This window comes from Orycteropus afer, unplaced genomic scaffold (assembly GCF_000298275.1).
Source record: "Orycteropus afer afer isolate SDZICR_OR568_19922 unplaced genomic scaffold, OryAfe1.0 scaffold00064, whole genome shotgun sequence".
NCBI classification, from domain to species: Eukaryota; Metazoa; Chordata; class Mammalia; order Tubulidentata; family Orycteropodidae; genus Orycteropus; species Orycteropus afer.
This window is the reverse complement of record NW_006921651.1, coordinates 10,522,171-10,528,504: the sequence shown is the minus strand read 5'-3', so window position 1 is coordinate 10,528,504 and position 6,334 is coordinate 10,522,171.

Here is a 6,334-nt window from a genome sequence, read left to right as displayed (position 1 = left end):
CTATAAAGATTTACAGCCTTGGAAACCCTATGGGGCACTTCTGCACTGTCCTGTAGGGTCACTATGAGTCAGAATCGACTCAGTGGCAGTAGATTTCGTTTTGGCTTTTTGATGGTTGTGGTGGATGGGGAAATGGGGATTAACTGTTAATGAGCACAGAATTTCTTTTTGAGGTATGAAGATGATCTAAATTTAGATTGTGGTGATCTTCTCTGTGAATATACTAAAAATTACAGTTTTTACACTTTACAATAGTTTAATTGTATGTTATATGAGTTATATCTCAGTAGAGCTATTTTAAAAAACATCAGCAGGAAATAGATATGACCATAATTGATATAAACAGGCAAAGTAGTGGTGTGTATTTCTGAGTCCAGGTTGTACAACTGGTTTGATTCAAGAAAGTATGTAATAACTGCCTACTAGACTGCTAGCTTAATTGCTCTGAGTTGCTTTAGGTTGAAAGATATCCTGAATGATACATTAAACCAAGTTTAAATATAGATACTTTGTTTGCAGAAGTCTTTCTTAAACTGATTGAATAGGAGTAATTACTTAACTGCAGTTCATGCCACATAATGTGTGATTTTTTAAGATCAATGAAATAGCACCAAAGTATAATACAATTGAGGATTTACTGGGCTGTTTAATTGTTTTTGTTGTTGTTATGTGCCATCAAGTCAGTCCCTACTCATAACAAGTCAGTCCCTACTCATAACGACCCCTCCTTGGGTTTCTGAGGCAGTATCACTAGGGAAATAGATTGCCCAACCTTCCTTCTGAGGAATAGCTGGTGGGTTTGAACCGCCAGCCTTCTGGTTAGCAGTCAAGTGCCTTAGGCACTACACTACCAGAGCTCCTGGCTATTTAATTAATGACTGTTATTTTATTTGTGACTCATTGTTAAAAATTATTTTTGTAATAGCTCCTTTAGTCTATAAAAGAGAAAGTTGGCAAGCATAGCTACAGTAAAGTTTCTTGTAATAGATCATTATAACATTGAAAATACTTTGCTTAAAAAATTTTTATAGAGTTGACACATGTTAACTTAGGTGATGAGGAAAAAAAAAAAAGAAGAAGGGAAAGTACAGGGCTGGAGTTGGTGGATAATGGTATGGGAAAACAGCCTTCATCTACAATGGCAAGAATTCAGTAAATTAAACACTCAGTGAGTGAAGAGAATACTAAAAGGTGATAAAAGATATACAAGCTTTCATTCAGCTAATAACTACTTAGAGCTCCTTTGAGCCAAGCCCTGTACCATGCCAGGCAACAAACATTTAAAAAAGCGTGGTGCCTGTCCTGGGGGAGTTTCTCTTTCTATTTATTTGTTCTATTTGAAGAGACTGTGAGGTGCAAGATCATTGCAGTGCAAGAAGAGAATACGTTCAGGATGCATGCAAGGACTGGGGTGTTACGGAAAGAAACAGTAGACTGTCCAGGGAAGTCAGGGAGAGACTACCACAAAGCAGGTGACCAAAAAAACCCAAGAAATTCTGTGGCCAATTCATTGTGTCATATATAGAAATGTTAATGGATGATTGTTTTAATTTCAGTATTCAAGAGAGTTCTCCATCTTAAAAAAAAAAAAAAAAAGTGTGTCTTTGCAAAATAAATAATTTGATTGTGCTGTTGACAAGAAAATAACAGTTTGGGTGGTGTGGAAGTCCTAAATAGTTGCAAATATATTTGAGTATATTTAAAATCTTGGAGAACGTAATTTGTGGATTATATAACCTCCTTTTAGTATCTTTCTTACATCCTTTTTGTTGTGCTGATGTGTGTTCACATTTCTTATTTAAAATACTTTTAATTTTTTCTGTGATCCTAAAAGTAAATGCAAGTGTTGCTACACTTCAGTGATTTTAAGTAAATTATATGCATTGGAACTTAAAGAACCCCTAAAAGATGCACTTTGTTTTACATTTTAATTTTACTCTAACCTCTGTGGTTAGTCTCCCGATTATTCCTTAGCTGCAAGAATAGCCAAAAAAAAATAAAAACCAAACTCATTGCCATCAAGTCTGATCCGACTCTTAACAACCCCTCTTTGGGTTTCACAGGTGGTTTCACAAAGTGGAAAGCAGTGTCACAGTCCAGTTCTCCTGCAGTCTGGGAGCAGATGATGGAAGTCTCTGGGATCTTGTGTAGCATCTACACAAGTCTAGTGTAGCATCTTGAAATTCTTGATCAGGACTCAAATTTCGTATTGTGGACACGTCCAAGCATACATATGTATATGTAACTGTAACAGGGAACACTGAAATAATTTACCTTTACCACGTGCCCCTTTTTTCTTCTCTAATACTACTTTTGGGAGCTCTGGTGGTATAGTGCCTAAGGCATTTGACTGCTAACCAGAAGGCTGGAGGTTCAAACCTACCAGCCACTCCTCGGAAGGAAGTTTGAGCAATCTACTTTAATGATACTGCCTCAGAAACCCAAGGAGGGGTTGCTATGAGTTGGATCCGACTCAATGGCAGCGCGTTAATACTACTTTTAATCTAGTAAATCAGTTTCAATACCCACCAAGAGTTTGAGAGCCATAGTTTTCCAGAACAGTAACCTAGGGACAGAATTATAAGTTCAGATGTATTGGTTTTGAATTTTCTTTCCTAATAGCCTTTTAGAAATGTTTGTATTTTGTGTCTGGAAAAAATAGATCTCAGAGGACAAACATGATCTCTTCAAGTCAAATGAAATTTGGGATTTAAGGTTTCTTTTATTATTTAAAAAAAGCATTCGGTCTGAATTGTCAGTGAGCTATTGCTAAAGTATAATGAAAACCACTATACTTGAATACTCAAGGAAAGTTTCCCTTTGGCATTTACAGTCTAATTAAACCATAATTTTTAAAACATGATTTTAAAACCATCTAAAGTATATGTTTATACTCATTTTGTTTTTGTACTTTTGTGGAGATATATTTTTATCCTGAATTAAAGTTTTTAAATAGTTTAAATTGTATAAAACTAATTTGTTTTATCTGTTTTAATTAAACTTTATCTTGATTATGCATCTTTGCTTTTGGTTATTGAGTGGGGAAAGACTTTTTGTGCAACTATTTTACCAAATATTTTTACAGGGACATTTAGTCGGTCTGGATGAACCAGCTTCGGGAGCTGGGCAAGAAGCTCTGCTTAAACAAGAGCAAGCAAAAATCATTCGATTCGAGAGACAAGCAGAAGAGTTCCTCAATGCAGTCTTTTATAGAAAAGGTTGGTTTCAGTAAAGAATGACATTTAGCATCTGCTTGTCTTATATTAATAACCTTAAATTTAAATGTCATTTTTATAAAAGAGTTACTTTTAAATATATATATTTTTTGGTAATTCACTTTATATTTCTGTATATCTCCAATCTTTCATCAAATTAAATTTGGGATAGAGTAAGGCAAACTTTGTCCACCCCCTCTTTTTTTTTGTTCTGAAGTGATGGTGCCATATAAGTTTTTATTAAATAATTCAGAAACTTGTTGTGAAAATTGTAAGGTTTTAGCATGTCCTTATTTTGTTAGACAAATTTTTTATATATACATAAGCACTGTTTAATTACTGATAACTAAGCCCCCTGCCATCGAGTCTGTTCTGACTCATAGTAACCCCCATTGGGTTTCCAAGGCAATAAATCTTTATGGCAATAGATTGCCCCATCTTTTTTCTGTAGAGTGGCTGGTGGGTTTGAGCCGCAGCCTTCTGGTTAGCAGTCATATGCCTTAGGCACTGTGCCACCAGAGCTAGCTGTGTAAAATTTTAATAATTACTCAGTGGTACATCATTTAGAGATAAATATAAATTTTAAGTCTTGAAATTAGAATTCCAAGCATTTTTTTTTTCTTTGTATAGTCTTGTTTCACGTAATTATTTATTAATTTTTAACTATTATTTACTTAATTATTGATTATTTCACTTAATAAGATTAGTGAAACAATCTCATTATTATATAATACAACTTACTCCCTTACATTTCAGGTGACATTTAATAATTCAGCTTCTTGTATTTTTCATTTTATCTTTCTGAAACTTTTTTAGGCTTGTTTTATGTTTCTTTCAGAATATAAATGCATATAAACATAAAATAGGGAAGTTCTTCTATCATAAGTGTTGAGGTTTAGAAATTCTTCACAGAGACATTTAGTTCTGTTCCCTACCCATGCAGCACAATTTCCAGAAGCCAAGACAACCTTCCCTTCTTATGATCCATTCTAGTGAGAATCTTTATTTCAAAGAAACTATTTCTGAATGGGCTTGTGTTCCTTGGGTCCATCATTCCTCTAGTTCCAACACAGAGGTTACTATGATGATACATTCTAAAAACGTTTCCAGCAGACTAAACGATTCCACTTTCTTTAATATTTCTTCCTATATTTGCTATATTTGAGTTCAGTAGGAGGTGAGGTGTCATACAAAATTAAGGAATGCACAGAGATTTTTTTTTTTCCAGTGGTACATAGTTCCTTTAGATCTATAAAACCAAACTCACTGCTGTTGAGTTGTTCTCAACTTATAGCAACCCCTCCTTGGGTTTCTGAGATGGTATTCCTACGGATATAGATTACCCAATCTTCTTCCGAGGAGTGGCTGGTGGGTTTGAACTGCCAGCCTTCTGGTTAGCAGTGAGTTGCCTTAGGTACTACACTACCAGAGCTCCCTTTAGATCTCTAACCAAAATTAAATCTTTTAGTACACTTTCAGTTCTTTTTTTTAATACCATTTAGCACTCTCTGACTGTAAAGTTCCCAGCCTAGGCTCTCTCATGCTCAGCTTATCTCCATAAAGCATCTTGAATTCCAAAATTGTATCCAGAATACTTATTTTCATGGTTAGTTTTATGAATATGTGATTGTTTGACTAAAGCAATTCACAGTTAAAGTATAAATGACAGAGCAATTCTATTACTAGTTCATTAACCAAATAAAATCTCTTTTCAACTCTTCTCCTTTAGAATGTGTGTTAAGTCATGGGTCTGATGATGTGTTGCTATAGCAAGCTTCATTATCTGAAAAGAAGAACTTTTCCCCCTAATTTACATGGAGGAACCACTTTTCATCCTCTCTTTGCATAAAGAGAATTAACAAGGTCAATCATAAGCCAGATTCCCAAAGAGAAATTCTATCCTACATCTCTATTATAGTCTCATTATTTTGTCATGAAGGTGTTACATTAATGTTCTTACAAATTTTCTTATTTAAAAATTAAACTTTGGGGTATATATCATATAGAGAAAGTGTTTTTACCTTGGAATTGGTTTTAGGATGGACTCCAAGAGGATATGAATCCCCTGAAATTGTATGTAAAGTTAAGTGTGTATGTGTCTGTAAATTGGCATCTGATGCTCGGAAAAAGAGCTGCTGTTTTGGAATTGAAGGTTTATACTAATGTTATTTTTAGATACTTTATCAGTCTTGGAGATATCTCAAAGATGGCTGTCAGTACCCTTCAGGTTAATACCAGAAATGTTCACGATCCAGGGATATGTATGACAGGCAGTTTAGTCTGAAGAGGATATTTTGTTTTTTAAAAATAAATCAGATGCTTAAATTTAGTGTTTTGTTTCCAAGTATTGTAAACTGAATACTTTAAGTATGCAAAGGTTATGTAGTGAAGTAGGAACATAGATAAAAAAGTAAAGGTAGGCTTTTGTGGTATGCACTATATAATAAATTCCGATTTGAAAATACTATGCCTTCTATAGCTGTTATAATCACTCTTTTCTTTAGCCTGCTTTGTCACTTCTGTTTGAAAATTTGACAGTTTTCTAAATATTAGATTTGTGTTTTAAAATATATAGTGGCTGTGATATAGTAGTTAGATGCTTTACTATAGTTGTAATTTTTGTGAGATTTGTAGCTTTTATTTGACTCAGTTATGTGTGTTCCCCTAGGCATAGGTACATTTATGATGTTTTGTTTAAGTGAAAGGATGAACTGTTCAAGAAACTTTCAGAGAAGACATAACACCTTCAAGTGGCAGGGATGTCCTCTGATTTGTAAACATTTAATGTATTTTGTTTCACGATTATCTTAGTCACTCATTCAGCAAAGAGGCAAAATATGCTACAGTCATGAAAAACTCAAAGTTAGCAAATTATGATCTTTATTCTAAAAATCTTTTGACTCTTAAAATGCTTTTCAATTTTATTTATTAATTTAGTTTCACATAGAGACATCTCAAATTACTTCATTTTGCTTCCTATTTGGCAGCAACTTTCTTCTTTGTATTTTATATATTCCCCAATGTTACGGGGTAAAAAAAATGCACTAATATATTAAAACTTAAAATTATATACAATCTTCTATACACTTAAATGCAAACTTCCTAATGGAAGATTATAT